An 18,772-nucleotide genomic window follows, 5' to 3' on the forward strand; every position below is an offset into this window, starting at 1 on the left:
TAATCCCTTTCTTATCCATTATTGTTCGTGTTACCCATTTTGCCTGAGTTTCCGCAAGGTTGTGATCCATTGAATATTTATGTCCACCTTTTGTTCACCCTGTAACCATATCTCTCTGGTGTCTAAACCGCTTTTATCTCAGTGTCACAAATCCATCTGCCTTATTGATAAGATTTCGTCCATTCAAAAAAAAACATGATTTACTCTTTCCCACAATTTCCTGTCACAAACCTGTTCACTGATGTACAGTTTTAGTTAATCGCTGTCCCATCCTGTTCCTTTCTGATTGCCTTCAGTCACATCCCCATACTGTTCCAATGCTTCACCTTTTCTCTTTGGATTTGGAAAGTTCCTTTCACCTGGACCCTGTTCCTGCATCCTCTTTGTCAGTTTAAAGCCCTGTCCTTAAACCTACTGACATGATTGGCCATGACACTGGTCCCAGCACGGTTCCAGTGGGATCATCCTATTGGATTTGTTTATAAATCAGGTGGGGGATGTGGGTGTCTCTGGCTGACCAGCCTTTATTGCCCAGCCCTAGCTACCCTTGAGCTGAGTAGCTTGCTTGGCCATTTCAGAGGGCAACTGAGATGCAAACACTTTGCTGTCGGTATGTCGTGCAGAACACGTGAGGATGATTGGATCTCTTTGTCGAAAGGACAAGTGGGCGGCACGGTGGCTCAGTGATTAGCACTCCTGCCTCACAGCACCAGGGTCCCAGGTTCGATTCCAACATTATTGTGTGATCCTGAAGTCTTCCAGCACTCCAGTGATATCACTCAGTCTCTCTCCATGTGGTATCCCTCACTGTGTGGGTCTAATTGCTGCCTCTGTCAGTGTCTCTCGCTCTTGCAGCTGCTCCAGATCCTGAGCCAACAGAATTCTCTACTCCAGACAGACGCAACAGCACAGGCCAGGGATGGAGTTTGGGATTTTCCAGATATCTGTGGGGCTCATTTCCATTCTCCTTGTGTAACCCTCACTGCATCAGTCTAATTTCCCATTCCGTCTATCTCTCTGTCTCCTGCAGATACTCAGGAAGTTCCTGACCTAATAGACTCCCCAACTGCCGGATGTCTCATCCATCACCCCATGAAGATGATTGGTCAGCCAGAGAGACAAAGGGCAGGGAGATCTGAAGCCTTCAATAAATCCTGCAGTGAGGTAAGATCACTCAGAGTGCACAGAGCAGAGAGCAATGAGCGGGTTCCAAGCATCGGCTAACAAGACATGATATAGATACAGTGCTGGAGGGGAGCACAGTATAGGCACACCCCAGACTCAATCACCACATCTACCTTAACCTATGTTGCAGTGAGACAGCATCGAGAGTTCAGAGTTATCAATCCAGGCCTGCGCTGTCTTAGTGAGCATCAGGACAACAGAGGTTAAAGCAGGCCTCCGACAAGAGGTTGGGAATGCTGCCTGGGATCTTTCTGTTCTGCGTTCTCCCTCCAACACTGTACTAAGACTCACTTGTCTTAGTAACTGTGGCATGGCTTGTGCACCAGTGTCTTCAGTCATGTTTAACTCCTACAACAGTAGTTGTCCCTGTAACCTGCTCCATTCCCGATTAGTCCCTCTAAATATTTGAGATGTACTGCAATCCAGATTGCCATCCCTATCGCTGTAACTTGCTGCAGTGTCTACAACATGCCTTATTTCGGTACTGTAATCCTCTTTAACTGGATACAGAGTGATACAGCACGGAAACAGAACCTGTGGACCAACTCCTCAATGCTGCCCATGTTACCTAAACTGAACGAGTCTCATTTCCCTGCATTTGGCCCTTATCTCTTCAAACCTTCCCCTCTCAATGTATCTGCCCAAATGTCTTTTCCATGCTGTAATTGTTCTTGTTTCTCCCATGTCGCCCTGGCAGTCCGTTCTGTCTGTGCACAATCCCCTGTGTATAATGTTCCCCCTCAGCTCCCTCTTTAAATCCTTGCTCTCTCATCTCCCGTTTATACCCTCTAGTTTTGGACTCACCTACCCTTGGATATTCACCATTCTTAGGCCCCGCATGGTTTTGTAAAACTTTATAAGGTCACCCCGTGGCCTCCTCTGCCCAAGGGAAATATTTAGGACAATGTTACAAATATACCTAATGTATGTAACAAAGTGCTGGCCAATGTTGGCAAATGTGCCAAATGCCGCTTTCCCCACCCTGTCCACCTGGTATGCCACTTCCAAGGAACAATGTAACTGCACCTCTTGCTCACTCTCTCTGTCTCTCTCTGTTGGACAATACTGCCCAGAGCCCTTCCATTAACTGTATTCGTCCTCCATGGTTTGTCTTAACAAAATCCAACTGCTGAATTAAACTCCATCTTTCATTCCTTGGTCCACTGGCCCAGTTGGTCATGATCCTCTTTGATAACCGTATTTACTGCCCACGACACCATTCATTTGATCATCAACAAACATTCGCACAATCACTCCTATATTTTGAACCAAATCGTTTCTGTAGATGATGCACATCCGTGGACCCAGCCCTGATCCTTTCTTCAATAATGGAATAAAACCATATTCTTGTCATAGAGCCATGCAGCATGGAAACTGACCCTTCAGTTGATATTCACCATAATCTAAAACTAAACTCTTCCCAGCTGTCTGAAGATGGCCCAAATCACTCTAACCCTTCCCTATTCACCTGTTTATCCAAATATCTTTTAAATGTTGTAATTGTACCCACATCAGCCCCTTTCTCAGGAAGTTCATTCCACACTCAAACCACCCTCTGTGTAATAAATTGCCCCATATCTTTTTTTTGAACATCTCTCTCCTCTAACCTTAAAAATGTGACCCCGCCTCTTGAGACTCCCCCATCCTGGGGAAAAGGCAACTGCCATGAAATCGACCTATATATCTCATTTTTTTTCATAAATCTTTATAGCATCATGTCTCAACCTCCAGGCTCCAGTGAAAAAAGACTCAGCCGATCCAGCCATTTTTCAGAACTCAAGCTTTCCATACCCAGCAATATCCTGGTAAATCTCTTCTGAACGCCCTGCAGCTTAATAATATCCTCCATGTTAACTGGGCGACCAGAAATGGACAGAGTATTGCAGAACAGGCCTCACAAATGTCTCTTCCCTCATTCCTGAAGAAGGGCTTATGCCCGAAACGTTGATTCTCTTGTTCCCTGGATGCTGCCTGACCTGCTGCGCTGTTCCAGCAACACATATTCAGCTCTGATCTCCAGCATCTGCAGACCTCACTTTCTCCTCACAAATGTCTGTGCAATCTCAACATGACGTCCCAAATCCTCCACTCAATGGACTGAGCAATAGTCAGGCATGCCAAGCACTGTCTTATCCATTCTGTGATTGCAAGCTTCAAGAATTATGTAGCTGAACCCAGAGGTCCCTCTGCTCTAAAACACTAACCGAAGCCTTAACATTAATTGTATAAGCTCTACCCTTGTTTTTTTTACAAAATGCATTACCTCGTATTTATTCAGATTGAATTCCATCTCGAGTTTTTCAGCCCATTCACTCACTTCATCAAGATCCCTTTGTAATCTCAGAAAACATCCTTCACTGTCCATGATGCCACCCTCCAGCCTGCCAGCTCATCACACATGGCTGTCAGTAGTACACATACCTTTGCTAGGGGCTTCACAATTTCTTCCCTAACATCCCACAGTGTCCTGTGATACACCTAATCAGGTTCTGGGACTTGCCATAGCTTTGTGTTTTAAAACCTCCACCACCACCTCTTCTATAACATGCACTCTTTTCAAGTCATAGAGATATACAGCATAGAAACAGACCCTTCGGTCCTCAACTCGTCCAGGCTTCCCAGAAAATCTAAATAAATCCATTTCCTTTTCCAGCATTTGGCCCATATACGTCTACACCATTACTATTCAGATGCCCATCCAGACACCTTTTAAATGTTGTAATTGTATCAGTCTCCATTACTTTCTCTCTCAGCTCATTCCATACACACATCACCATGTGTGTGAAGAAGCTGTCCTTTCAGTCCCTCTGTAAACCATTCACCTCTAACCTTAAACTTATGCCCTCTAGATTTGGACTCCCCAACTTCTGGGAAAAGGCCTTGAATGCTTACCCTATCCATACCCCTCATGTTTATATAAACTTCTGAAAGGTCATCCCTCAGTCTCCGATTCTCCAGTGACAGTAACCCCAGCTTATTCAGCAACAACCCAGGCAATATCTTGTTAATCTTTTCTGAGCCCTTTTAAGTTTCACAACATCCTTCCTATAGCAGAGAGACTGGAATTGCAGAGTACTCCAATTGTGGTCTAATGTATTACTCTTGTTCCCTGAGTTCCCCAGTCTTTCTCCACAGTAAGTTCTGGAATGAAAAAAATGTTTGGGATCTTAGCAAATATCCTGCAGTTCCACAGATCGATGGCCTCATTGATCTTTAATGGACCCTATTTTGTCCTGAGTTACTTATGCACTCTTAATATACCGATACAATCACTTTTGGATTCCCCTTTCCTTCTCTGCTGAGGCTATTTCATTTAGCCTTTCTCCATTCCTGTTTTCTACTCAGTGTATTCCTACAGCCCCTGTATATCCTCAGGGATTCCCTTGATCCAGCTGGCTATACCTGACATGTGCCCCCTTTTCCTTGACCAGACCCTCAGTAGACAGCCAGTGTTTCCGAATGCTGTCAGCATTGAGCTGCACACAAACAGGAACATGCTGGCGCTGATCGATCAGTTTATCTCACTTTTAAAATATTCTCACTTGCCAGACTTCCCTTTCCCTGTAAATAATTCACTTCCCCAATCACATTTTGAAAGTTCCTGGCTATTACGATCAAGATTGGTCAGGCCCCATTTTATAACTTGCACTTGTGGACCAGGCCTGTCCTTTTCCAAAGCTGTTTTCAAACTACTAGAACTGTGGTCACTTTGGCAAAATGCTTTCCCTCTCACACCTCAGTCCCTTTCCCTACCTTGATTCCCAAGTGGAGGTCAGGTTTTGCCCCTTTCTCTTTTCAGGCTATTTACATATTGATTGGGAGTTTTCCGGAATAAAATTACCAATTTTCTCCCTTACAAACCCTGAACACTGGCTGTCCCAGTCTAGGTTTGGAAAGTTCAAAATCCGTACCATAACAGCCTTATTATTATAGTTGATATTTAAGATGTCCCGACATATTTGTTCCTCAGTCTGCCACAGATTATTCGGGGTCAGCAATCCGATCGTATCAAAATGATGACCCATTCTTATTTCTCAGTTCCACTAACGTAGCTTCACTGGGCGATCCCACAGGAATATCCTCTCTAAGTACTGCTGCGATGATTCATGCAATCAAAACCCACCACCACACGTCCTCTCTTGCCTCCCCTTCTTGTAGCATCTCTACCTTGAAACAATGAGCTGCCAGTCCTGCCCCTCCCTCAGCTGTGTTTCTGTTATAACTATCATATCCCAGTCCCATGTTCCAATCCATATCCTGAGTTCATCTTCCTTAGCTGTCAGGCCCCTTGCATTGAAATAAATGCAGTTTAATAATCAGTTTTCCTCCATTCCCTGCTATGTTCTTGCCTGCCTTGTCTGCTGAAATTGCTGTCTTTAACTCATGTACCAGCCACAATCTTCTTTCTGGCCTTATGTTTATTTAAGGTCTAACACCCTGTCAGACCAGGTTATATCCTCTCAAGCAGCTCTAGCAATTCACCCCACCAGGATATGGGTCCCTCTCCCGCTCCCAGTTGAGGTGCCTTTCCCACCCTGTCTCCCTGTGCTGACACCTTCAGGGATCTATGGACTTGTCCACCAAGGTCCCTGTATTCCTCAGTACTCCGCAAGGACCTACCATTCATTATGTCTGTACTTCGCTTATCGTACCTCCCACAGAGTGTTACCTCACTTCGATCAGACCTAAACTTTGCTTAGATTATCATCCAATCGACATCGGACTGCAGACGGAGACCATCCTCCTCACTGTGAATAACACCCTCACCTTTCATGTCATCTGCAAACCGACTAATGATACCTTCTGCTTTCACATCCGAATTAATAATGTTCAATGGTTCCTGCACAGATCTCTGTGGTACACCCACTGGTGAAAGTATTCTATCCACCAATTTTGCATCCAATTTGCCAACTTGCCTTGTCATGCAGTCTTTGGACCAGCCTTCCATGTTGGATCTTGTTTAAGGACTTAGTCAAGTCCATGTAAACCACATCATCTGCACAGCCCTCATCAATATACTTAAGCACCATTTAAAAAAAAACTGAACTGAATTCCTCAGACAGTATCTTCCTCTGCCAAATCCGTGATGGCTAAACTGAGTTGATCCTTACCTTTAAGTGTCTATTCATCCTCACAATTGTTTCCAATAATTTCCCTCCCCCTGCTGTCAGATTATCTGCTCTGTAATTACCTGGCCTATCCCTGCTGCCCTTCTTGAACAAAGGAACCACATTAGCGATCCTCCAGTCATTCAGCATTTCACCTGTGGCCACCAAAGTATTAAATATATCCACCAGGGCCCCAGCAATCTCTGGGTAATTAGCATGGGGTCAAAGAATGCTGGTCTAGGCAGTGACACTCACATCCCATGAATGAATCAATAAAAATACATATGTCCCTCCCTACCTCTGCAAACCCCTCCAACTGCAGCAATTCATACTGGCTTTGTAACACCGTTCAGACCCTGACCCTTCTCTGTAACACTCTCACTACCTCCAGCACCTTCACGTCTCCATGTTCGTATCGTGTCAATAAACCTTGACAACGATTCCCCTTCCCATTGCCCTCCTCCTGCTAGCAGACCCATTGCAATCCCTTTAAAATTTACTCTAAAACTCTCTCTTACTTCAGGATGTGAAGTACTTTGTGGTGATCTTCTCAGCCTCATAATCTAATATGATCCATTTTGTCCTGAGTGGGGATTTCTTGCTGAGTTTTTGTCTGTTTCAGTGGAATGTCCTTTTGTTGAGTATTTTACACAGCTCCTTCAAATGTTTACCACTGTTCATTTCCAGGCATATATTTCAGTCTGTTCAGCCTGTTTACCTTAGTCAGTTCTCCTCTCCAACTCATGTAATTGGCTATTTTTGTTTCTAGTTGTAGCTTGTCCTTTCTGTGTTTCACTTTAAAACTTTATAGTTCTTTAAACTGAACTTTATCACAATTTCCCAGAGGATCTCTCCAGGTGACATTACTCATTCATTATGTTTTATCACACAACAGTCGCTCTGAGACAGTTATGTCCCTCGCCAGTTGCACAATGTGTTATTCTAAGAAACACTGAAAAAAGAATTCTGAACTCCTCTTCCAATATCACTGTTGTCAGTGTGATTGTCCCAGACTTTGTGAATATTGACGTTTCACTAAATGTTCACCATGCCTTTATTAAAAATTCCAATGAATTCCTATTTATTGCAGTGACGAGCCATGAAATGCTGTTCGGTGATCTAAAACTGTTCTGTTGCTTGTGTCCTTGGCAAGTACTAGCCAGAATTTACATTCAGACTGACTCTACTCCATGATCTGATGCCAAATGCTTTCTTTGTAATGCCTTTCTTACCCATTATTGTTAGCGTTGCCCATTTTGCCTGAGTTTGCACAAGGTTGTGAACCATTAAATATTTATGTTGCACCTTTTGTTCGCCCTGTAACCACATCTCTCTGGTGTCTAAATGTCTTTTATCTCTGTGTCACAAATCCATCTACCTTGTTGCAGAGACTTTGTCCATTAATTAAAAAATCATAATTTACTCGTTCCCACAATTTCCTGTCACAAATGGATTTGCTGATCTACAGTTTTAGTTAAACTTTGTCCCATCCTGTTCCTTTCTGTTGTCTTCGGTCACATTCCCCATGCTGCTCTGATGCTTCACGTTTTCTCTCTGGATTTGGAAAGCTCCTTTCACCTGAAGCCTGTCCCTGCATCCTCTCTGTCAGTTTAAAGCCCTGTCCATAAATCTACCAACTTGATTGGCCAGACATTGTTCCACTGGAACTGTGCTGGGACCAATCTGAATGGATTTTTTTAAAAATCAGGTATGGGATGTGGGTGTCTCTGGCTGACTAGCCTTTATTGACCATCCCTTGCTGCCCTTGAGCTAAGCAGCTGGCTCGCCCATTTCACAGGGTAATTGAGAGACAAACACTTTGCTGTGGGTATGTCGTGCAGACCACATGAGAGTGAACTGTTGTCTTTCTCTGAAGGTCAAGTGTTTGGATTTTTATCAATACTTATTTATGGATTGTTAATTCCAATTTTTAAAACATATATTCATTTAAAATTCCACATGGTTAGAAGTTAGAAAGAAGAAGGGGGTGGTCACTTTGTTGGGACTGTATTGTAGACTGTTGTAGACCCAACAGATACCAGAGGAGCAGATGTGTAGAGAGATTGCAGATAACTATAGGAATAATAGAGGAGTGCAGGCTGGAGATTTTAATATTCCCTGTACTGACTGGGCCACCTAGAGTATAAGAAGACCTGGACGGAGGGCAATTTTTCAAATGTGTCCAAGGAATGTTCCTAAATCAATATGCAGAGGGCCCTACTCTACTCAGGCAGGTGCAACACTGGACCTCCCCTCAGAAAACGTGGTCGGGCAAGTGAGTGAAGTGTCATTCAGAGAGCACTTTGGGTCCAGTGCCCATAACTGTCTTCGTTTTAATATACTTATGGAAAAAGATCAGCAGGTCCACAGATTGAAGAGGAAAACTGAAACAGGGCCAGGTTTGGGGCCATTCTGCAGGATCTGGCTAGCGTCAATGCCGTGAATTTAAATTGCACAACGCCCAGTTATAATCCAACTCGCTTTGGAAGCGCTGGTCATCACTGTAAAGATGAAAGGCTTAAACTAAATTTGTTTAATATTATATTCCATGACACTGCCATCCTGTACCTTAGGATTGTGCTCCACAACCACCTGATGAAGAAGCAGTGCTCTGAAAGCTAGTGCTTTCAAATAAACCGGTTGGACTGGAACTGAGTGTCGGGTGATTTTTAACTTTGTCCACCCCCAGTCCGACACGGGCACCTCCATATTATGATTCTAATCGATCGGGTGGGTCTGTTTGAAGGAAAAGGAACAACTGGCAAATGAGAGACTTTTCAAAGTGTGATCTCAAGAATCCAGGACCCGAATGTCCCATTGGGATAAAGGGAAACGCTGGCAGGGTTAGGGATCGTTGGCTGATGTGGGATAATAAGGCTCTGCTCTTGAAATGAAGTCTGCATGCATTGGATTTAAGATTTCCGTATCTACATAAACTCTTCTATTCTTAAAGACATGCTCAATCTGTGGAGACCCTACAATCCTCTCAGTCCCTGTAATACTCCCAATTTGCAGAAGTCATTCCAATGCCTGTGACTCTTCCAATCCAGTTCCTACAAGACCCTCTATCTGTGATATATTTTCATTGCCAGCACCCACCCTGTCAATGTAAGCTCCTCCAGTGTCTCCATCCATCTACTCATTCCCATAATATTCTCCAGCTCTTACATGTGTAAACATCACCCTTCCCTACAACCCTTCCCACTTTGACCAAACTGGAGGAGGTTACTAATGCTCCCTAATCTGTGAAACTGTCTCCAACCAAAATTGCTGTCTTTATCACATGGAAAATCTGTATGATTCCACACCCTCCATATCTAAATAACCTGCAGAACCTCAACCTTCCTGTATCTATAAACATCTTCAGTCACGACTACCCTCCATATGTCTGTTTGTTTTTCCAATCAGTACAACCCACTTTATCTCTGTACTCAGCTCCATTCACCCGAAACATTCCTGTCTGTGTAAAACACCCCAATCTACCAACATCCTTACCAAACTGATCCATCCCTCCCAACGTCCCTAGCTCCATGAAACCCCTGTCGGCCCTACAGCTTTCCACATTTCTGTAACCTCTTGTGACTCGATGCTCCTCCCTCCCTGTGAAACCACCTCCAGTCCCCACAACCCTCTGTCTCTGTTACCTCTTACAACCTCAGCAACGCCTCCTCTTTGTGTCTCTTCATTCAGACCCCATCCTCTTCAGCTTTCCGAAACCTCTTCCTGCCTTCATAACCCTATTTAGAACATAGAATCGGACAGCCCAGTACAAGCCCTTAAGCCCTCGATATCGTGCTGACCTTTTATCCTACTCTTAAGACTAAACTAACCTACATACCTTATATTTTGCTATAATCGCTGTGCCTATGGAAGAGTTGCTGAGATGTCTATAATGTGTCTGAATCAACTACCATGGCTGGCAGTCCATTCCACGCACCCACCACACCCTGTGTAAATAACGTACCTCTAATATCTAAGCTAAATCTTCCGCCAATTACCTTAAAAATAATCCCCTTGTGCTAGCCATTTTGCCATGGGAAGTTGTCTCTGATTATCCACGCGATCGGTGCCTCTCATTACCGTGTACACATCTATCATGTCACCATTCTTCCTTCTTCACTACGATCAGAAAAACCCTAGCTTCCACAACCTAACTTCAATTGGCATGCCCTCCAGTGCAGACAGCATCTTGCTAAGTATCCTCTGCACTGTCTTTAAAGCTTCTACATCCTTCCTATAATGAGGTGAACAGAACTGTTCACAGTGTTCCAAGTGTGGTGTAATTGGGGCTCTATAGATCTGCAGCAAAATCCTGGATCTCTTAAACTCAATCCCCCGCTAATGAAAGCCAACGCACCATATGCCTTCTTAATACCCTCTCAACTTGGGGTGGTAACTTCAGGGACACAAGAACCCTCTGTTCGTGCACACTGCTAAGTATCCTGCCTTTAACCATGTAAACTTTTTTTTTCCTTCAGAATCCTCCAATGTGAAACCATCCCTATCTTTGTAACTTCCTCCAGTCCCTGCAACACTCATAAACTGTGAAACCTCCTCAAGTCCCTATATTCCTAATACCTGCAAAATCCTCCAGTCCCAATATCCCTCCCTAACTCTGTAAATGCCCTTCTGGGGAACACTGCAGAGGAAGGAAGAGTTGTCGAGTCCGGGCCATGTCACAGAGGTAGGAAGGGGTGCAGAACCTGGAGGATGGTGCAAACATGGGAAGGGACGTGGGTCCTGTAGGAGGGTAGAGGGAGCGGGATTCATAGAGCCTGCAAGATGGAACCAAGAATGGATTACAGAAACTGAAGGATGTTATGATTTGAACCACAGATCATTTTTGATTGGACCATTCAGCCCCTCTTCGAATCATAGAGATGTACAGCATGGAAACAGACCCTTCGGTCCAACCCGTCCATGCTGACCAGATATGCCAACCCAATCTAGTCCCACCAACAGCACCTGGCCCATATTCTTGCAAACCCTTCCTATTCATATACCCATCAGATGCCTTTGTTTCAGCCTCCACCACTCCTCTGACAGCTCATTCCATACACGTAGCACCCTCTGCGGGGGAAAAATGCTCCTTATGTCTTTTTTATATCTTTCCCCTCTAAACATAAACCTATGCCCTCCAGTTCTGGACTACCACACCAAAGGACAAAGACTTTGTCTCTTTACCCTCTCCATGCCCCTCATGATTGTATAAACCACAATAAGGTCACCCCTCAGCCTCTGACACTCCAGGGAAAAACAGCCCCAGCGTTTTCAGCCTCTCCTTCTAGCTCAACCCCTCCAATCCTGGCAACATCCTTGTAAATATATTCTGAACCTTTTCAAGTTTCACAACATCCTTCCGATAGGAAGGTCACCAAAATTGCACACAATATTCCAAAAGTGACCTAACCAATGTCCTGTACAGCCACAACATGACCTCCCAACTCCTGTACTCAATACTCTGACCAATAAAAGAAAGCATACCAAAAGCATTCTTCACTATCCTACCTACCTGTGACTCTGCTTTCAAGGAGCTATGAACCTGGACTCCAATTTTTACTATATTCAGCAACACTTTGTCAGACCTTACCATTACGTGTATAAGTCCTGCAAAGATTTGCTTTTGCAAAATACAGCACCTCGCATTTATCTGAATTAATCTCCATCTGCTACTTCTCAGGCCATTGGCTCATCTGGTCCAGATCCTGTTGTAATCGGAAGTAACCTTTTTCGCTGATGACTACACCTCCAATTTTATTGCCAACTGGACACTTACAAACTCTCCCTCTCATGCTCACATCCAAATCATTCATGTAAACAATACAAAGTATTGGACCCAGCACTGATCCTTGTGGCATCCACTGTTCACAGGCCTCCAGTTTGAAAACCAACCCTCCACCACCACCTCTGTCTTCTACCTTTGAGCCAGTTTTGTACTAATTGGCTAGTTCTCCCTATATTCCATGAGATCTAACCTTGCTAACCAGTCTCCCATGGGGAACCTTGTTGAACGCCTGACTGAAGTCCATATAGATCACATCCACCGCTCTGCCCTCATCAATCCTCTATGTTACTTCTTCAAAAATCTCAATCAAGTTTGTGAGACATGATTTCCCACTCACAAAGCAATGTTGACTGTCCCTAATCAGTCCTTGCCTTTTCAAATACATGTACATCCTGTCCCTTACGATTCCCTCCAGCAACTTGCCCACCGATGTCAGGCTCAACAGCCTATAGTTTCCCGGCTTTTCTTTACTGCCTTTTCTAAAATAGTAGCAACACGATAGCCAACCTCCAGTCTTCTGGCTCTGATGTCCTTTTTCTAGAGATCTTTACCAGAACGGGTGAGCACAGCTTCAGATTGCCAGGATGGGAGATGTGAATTCAGATGTGAATCTATTTGCTCATTCTGTCTGTGTGCCTGACACTGACCTGATAGAAAGCACTGTCTGTACATTGTGGTAACCTCCAGATCTACATGACTGACCACAGCTCACTTAATCAAAGCCTTCATTTAGAATGTTCTTTATTTTAATATTTTTAAATGGCAGTTATGTGAAATGCAGGAATTGAGGAGTTGTGATTTTTAAAAGAATGAAACTTTTGTCATTGACCCTGACCCATGCAATGGGGAATCGTGGATTCTGTAGTTCTCTGCAGACAATCACTCAGAGGGTTGTATCACCAGGGAATCTGAGTGCAGATAATCTTTGCTTAGTTGAGTGTCAATTTACCATTTATGTCGGCTAGGACACAGTGTTTCTGGAGAATGTATAACTGTGTAAATGCCTCACTGACAGGTTCAGGGGTGAGTGCACTGGGCCCTGAGCACCAACAGCTGGGAAACCTCATGCTGTTTGTATGTTGCAAAATTGAGAATTGCAGATGCTGGAGATCATAGTCTCGATTAAGTGGTGCTGGAAAAGCACAGCAGGTCAGGCAGCATCTGAAGAGCGTGAAAATCGACGTTTTGCCCAATGTCAATTTTTCCGCTCCTCAGATGCTGCCTGACCTGCTGTGCTTTTCCAGCACCACTCTAATCTTGACTCTGTGGGGCTTGGCACAGACTGGGTGAGAGCAACTCCATAAATAAATGACAGGTATGGAGCTTGGGATCCTCCTGCTGTGTTTGACCTTGTGCCATATCGTCATGAGTGAGCGTGTCATGTTTCCCAGTCCTGACAGTTTCCACTCCCTGGAAACCCTTCCAGCTGTTGAACATCTCCCTTCTCTCTCACTGCCTCCAGTCCCTCCAACCTGGCCTTGGTCTTGTATCTCCTGCAGTTCCAAAAAGACCTTGCTCTTTGTTATCGCACTGCATTCCTTTGAGCTGTGTGGGAACAAACCTGAAGGAGATTTGGGCCATTGGAAGAAAAAGACAACTCCCCCTTCTCCACCTTTGTCAAACAGAGTCGGCTTGTTTGTCTCTCTCCCATAAGGAGAAGTGGGCATCCTTTCAGCATCCACCCTGTCCATTCCCCTGAGGATCTGTACATTTTAATGTACACTCCTGATGACCCGCAGTGGCACAGCACCGAAGTGACAGGTATATGTTCCTATAATTTTTACGACCACTTCCTTTTGCTCGACCCCTTCATCATTCTGAAACCTCCCCCAGTCTGGACAGTGCTCCAAACCAATCATTACTGAGAATGCTCCACCCTCCCAACCTCTTTAAACTCCTCACTCTGCGACAATCCTCCTTGTCTGCGTGAACCCCTCCAAGTTTCTACAGTCCATCCAACTTATTCCATCTCCTCCAGCCCTCACCACCTCCGTATGCTCCAGTCACTACATTTCTCCATGCCTCTGTAAACCCCTCCAGCCCCTCCAAATCTACCTATCTCTTCAAGGTCCAACAGTTCCAAAAAGCATCCCTCTACCTGGAACTTCCACCAGAGACCACTAGCCTCCATATCTCTCTAATCCCCTGCACTTCTCTCTATCTCTGTTCCCAGCTTCAGTCCTGACAACCCTACTTCCATGTACAAGATCATCAAGTCCATGCAATCCTCCCGAACTGTGGGACCTCCAAAAGACCTTACAATTCTATCTCGGTGTCTGACTGCCTGCAGTGATTTGAAACTTCGGCAATTAGCGTCAGAGAATCATAGAGGTGTACAGCATGGAAACAAACCCTTCGGTTCAACACGTCCATGCCAGTCCAGTCGCACCAACCAGCACGCGACCCATATCCCTCCAAACACTTCCTATTCATGTACCCTTCCAGATGCCTTTTAAATGTTGAATTGTGCTAGTCTCCACCACTTCCTCTGGCAGCTCATCCAAACATGTACCACCCTCTGTATGAAAATGTTGCCCCTTAGGTCTCTTTTATATCTTTCCCCTCTCACCCTAAACCTATGCCTTCTAGTTCTGGACTCCCCAAATTCAGTGAAAAGACTTTGCTTATTTATCCTATCCATGCCCCTCATAATTTTGTAAACCTCTATAACGTCACCCCTCAGCCTCTGAAAATCCAGGGAAAACAGCCCCAGCCTGTTCAGCCTCTCCCTATAGCTCAAATCCTCCAACCCTGGCAACATCCTTGTAAATCTTTTCTGAACCCTTTCAAGTTTCATAACATCCTTCCGATAGGAAGGAGACCAGAATTACACACGGTATTCCAAAGTTGGCCTAACCAATGTCCTGTACAGCCGCAACATGACCTCCCAACTTCTGTGCTCAATACTCTGAATAATAAAGGAATGCATACCAAGTGCCTTCTTTGCTATCCTATCTACCTGTGACTCTACTTTCAAGGAGCTCTGTACTTCATTTGAAAAATTGGAGAGACAGATGGAGTGGCCTGAGGTCTTGTGGGTAAAGCTAGTTCAGTCTAAACTGTTAGGCAGAGCCAGTGAGGTATTTGCAGTGCTGTTTCATGAGTGGTCAGGAGATTATGCGCATGTCAAAAAGGCTATTTTAAGTGCTTGTGGATTAGTACCAGAAGTACTATTAGTGCCATTACAAAAGAGAAAGTGCTAGAAAAGCTAAAAGGTCTTAAAATTGATAAATCTCCTGGCCCCGATGGGCTCCATCCTAGAGTTCTGAGGGAAGTGGCTGAGGAAATAGCGGAGGCGTTGGTTGAGATCTTTCAAAAGTCACTGGAGTCAGGGAAAGTCCCAGGTGATTGGAAGATCGCTGTTGTAACCCCGTTGTTCAAGAAAGGATCAAGACAAAAGATGGAAAATTATAGGCCAATTAGCCTAACCTCGGTTGTTGGTAAAATTCTAGAATCCATCATTAAGAATGAGGTTTTTAAATTCTTGGAAGAGCAAGGTCTGATTAGAACAAGTCAACATGGATTTAGTAAGGGGAGGTCGTGCCTGACAAACCTGTTGGAGTTCTTTGAAGAGGTGACAAGTAGGTTAGACCACGGAAACCCAGTGGATGTGGTCTATCTAGACTTCCAAAAGGCCTTTGATAAGGTGCCACACGGGAGGCTGTTGAGTAAGGTGAGGGCCTATGGTGTTCGAGGTGAGCCACTGGTGTGGATTGAGGATTGGCTGTCTGACAGAAGGCAGAGAGTTGGGATAAAAAGTTCTTTTTCGGAATGGCAGCCAGTGTTGGGGCCACAGTTGTTCACATTATATATTAATGATCTGGATAAAGAGATTATGGACATTGTAGCAAAATTTGCCGATGATACAAAGTTAGGTGGACAGGCAGGTAGTACTGATGAAGTGGAGAGGCTGCAGAAGGATCTAGACAGTTTGGGAGAGTGGTCCAGGAAATGGCTGATGGAATTCAATGTGAGCAAATACGAGGTCTTGCACTTTGGAAAAAAGAATACAAGCATGGACTACTTTCTAAACGGTAAGAAAATTCATAAAGCCAAAGTACAAAGGGATCTGGGAGTGCTAGTCGAGGATTCTCCAAAGGTAAACATGTAGGTTGAGTCCGTGATTAAGAAAGCGAATGCAATGTTGTCATTTATCTCAAGAGGGTTGGAATATAAAAGCACCGATGTGCTACTTATAAAGCTCTGCTTAGGTCCCATTTGGAGTACTGTGTCCAGTTTTGGTCCCCACACCTCAGGAAGGACATACTGGCACTGGAGCGTGTCCAGAGGAGATTCACACGGATGATCTCTGGAATGGTGGTCTAACATATGAGCAACGGCTGAGGATCCTGGGATTGTTTAGAAGATTAAGGGGAGATCGAATAGAAACTTACAAGATAATACATGGCTTGGAAAGGGTGGACGCTAGGAAATTGTTTCCGTTAGTCGAGGAGACTAGGACCCGTGGACACAGCCTTAGAATTAGAGGAGGTAAATTCAGAACAGAAACGCGGAGATATTTCTTCAGCCAGAGAGTGGTGGGCCTGGGGAATTCATTGCCGCAGAGTGCAGTGGAGGCTGGGACGCTAAATGTCCTCAAGGCAGAAATTGATAAATTCTTGATGTCACAAGGAATTAAGGGCTACGGGGAGAATGCGGGCAAGTGGAGTTGAAATGCCCATCAGCCATGATTGAATTCGGAGTGGACTCGATGGGCCGAATGGCCTTACTTCCACTCCTGGGTTTTATGGTCTTAGCGTATCGACAGCGGTTCGAAACATAAAGAAGGAACCAGGACAGACTTATGTAGAGTTCTAAAGCATTAAACATAGTAATCTTTCTGCAACCTCTCCAGTCTCCATGCCCCTCCCTATCATGTTGAGCTGCTCCAACCCCCACAAGCTTTCCTGCCTGTGTACACGATCAAGTTGATACAACTCTTCAGATTTCTGTCGTGTCCTGCAGACCCGTTTTTTGTGAATTCTGCCGATCACTAATACTCTCCCCATCTGTGTAAATGTTTCCAGCCATTACAATTCACTTTACTGTGCAGCCCCCACCAGACCTGACAGCCATCACTATCTGTCAAAGCTACTTCTGGTCTATATCCTCCAAATTGTTGAAACCTGCTCTCACCATTATTTCCTAACGTTGTTGTCTCTAAAGCCATCCCTATCAGGTTAATCTCCTCCACTGCATACAACACTCCCAATCTATGTAATCTCTTCAATTCCTTCAGTTCCTATATATCTATGTATAGGTGTGACTGATTTGTGGCCATTGTATCCTTGTTTATATCTGCAAAAGGCTCTGCTCACTGTAACACATCCTATGTTCATAAGTGAACCTGGTCTCTCCATGACTCTCTCCTCCAGTCTCTACAAGCTTCCCTATCCCTGTCGTATCTTGCAGCATGCACACCACTCACTCTGTCTGACACTCCTTCCAGAACATAAAATCATCTCTCCTTCTACCTTTATCCATTCGACAACTTCCTCCCTCTCCCTGCAACATTCCCCAGTGTATATCATCGTCCATGTGGTTGCAACATTCTCCAGCCCATACCAGCCTCCCTTTCCCTGTAATATTCTCCAGTCCATACCATCCTCCCTATCGCTGTGATATTCTCCAGATCCCACAACTGTTGTTAAATGTACGACGTTCTGGAATCATGCGAATGTTTCTACACCCTGATCAACATAGTCCATGTAACGATCCACAACCCTACACACGTCCCTCTCTCTGAAGTCTAATCAAAGACGCTTTATCTCTCTAAAGGTTTTCTCCTGTGAACATTCTGTAGCAACTGTAACTATGTTTAACCCTGCAACATTGTCGCGTCCCCAAACATCTCTCCCACTCTGTGACCTCTATCCATCCCTCAAAGGCCCTCTCTCGGTGACACACTCCATGCATTTGCAACAAGGCAGAAGGAATGACAGCATTAACTGAAGGGAACCGATATGATCGAACTGTTATTGTGGAGGTGTGGCTGCAGAATGATCATGACAGCAATGTGATTATTGAGGGGTTGTAGGGAATTAGGCAGGATCAGCAAAAAACCAAACAAGGTCCCGTTTTGTTGTGAAGAAAGGACACAGTCAGTGCTTTCGTGAGACAGCCAATTTAATCTGGGAATCAAAATATAGAGTCATTTTGCATGGACAGCTTCCAACTAGCAAGGGGGATCTGGAAGATCAAATCACAATCCATGCTCGTTGGTAAGTTGGATACAATATTTTCTTGGTGAGAGTAGACAGAGGCATGTGGAGTGGTCACTTTCTGATTGGACGTCTGTGGGCAATGGTGTTTCACAAGGATCAGTGCTGCGATGTCTGTGTGGAATTTATATCTGTGATTCAGATGGAAAGGTCAGCAGTTTGAGTGGTAATTTTGCAGACGACATTTGGAAAGGCATGTAATGATTAGGGATAGTTAGGGGAATTGTGGATAGTGAGGAAGAGTGTTCAAGGTTGCAACAGTGTATCGATCAGCTGGAACGTTGGGCAGAGATGTGGCAAATTGAATTTCATTGGGACAAGTGTGAAGTGATGCATTTATGAAGTCAAATGGAAGAGAGAAGTGCACTAATTGACTAGTTGGAAACATTGATAAACAGAGAGACATTGGAAGCAAATCCATAGCTCCCTAAAAATAACAACCCAACAGGATGTGGTGGGAGAGGGGGTGGATG

General features: G+C 44.6%; 1 long non-coding RNA gene across 1 annotated transcript in view; it reads left to right on the top strand.

Annotated features, from left to right (window-relative positions):
* LOC148148002 (uncharacterized) overlaps positions 1 to 18,772 on the top strand; it is a 56,736-nt gene that overhangs the window by 13,420 nt on the left and 24,544 nt on the right. Inside the window, exon 3 of the long non-coding RNA XR_015759280.1 lies at positions 1,031 to 1,164. This is a non-coding gene — a long non-coding RNA (uncharacterized LOC148148002). The remainder of the gene's footprint in view (positions 1 to 1,030; positions 1,165 to 18,772) is intronic.

Source organism: Chiloscyllium plagiosum, unplaced genomic scaffold (genome assembly GCF_037043375.1).
Source record: "Chiloscyllium plagiosum isolate Xiang-an unplaced genomic scaffold, Cpla_swu_hap1 HiC_scaffold_14, whole genome shotgun sequence".
NCBI classification, from domain to species: Eukaryota; Metazoa; Chordata; class Chondrichthyes; order Orectolobiformes; family Hemiscylliidae; genus Chiloscyllium; species Chiloscyllium plagiosum.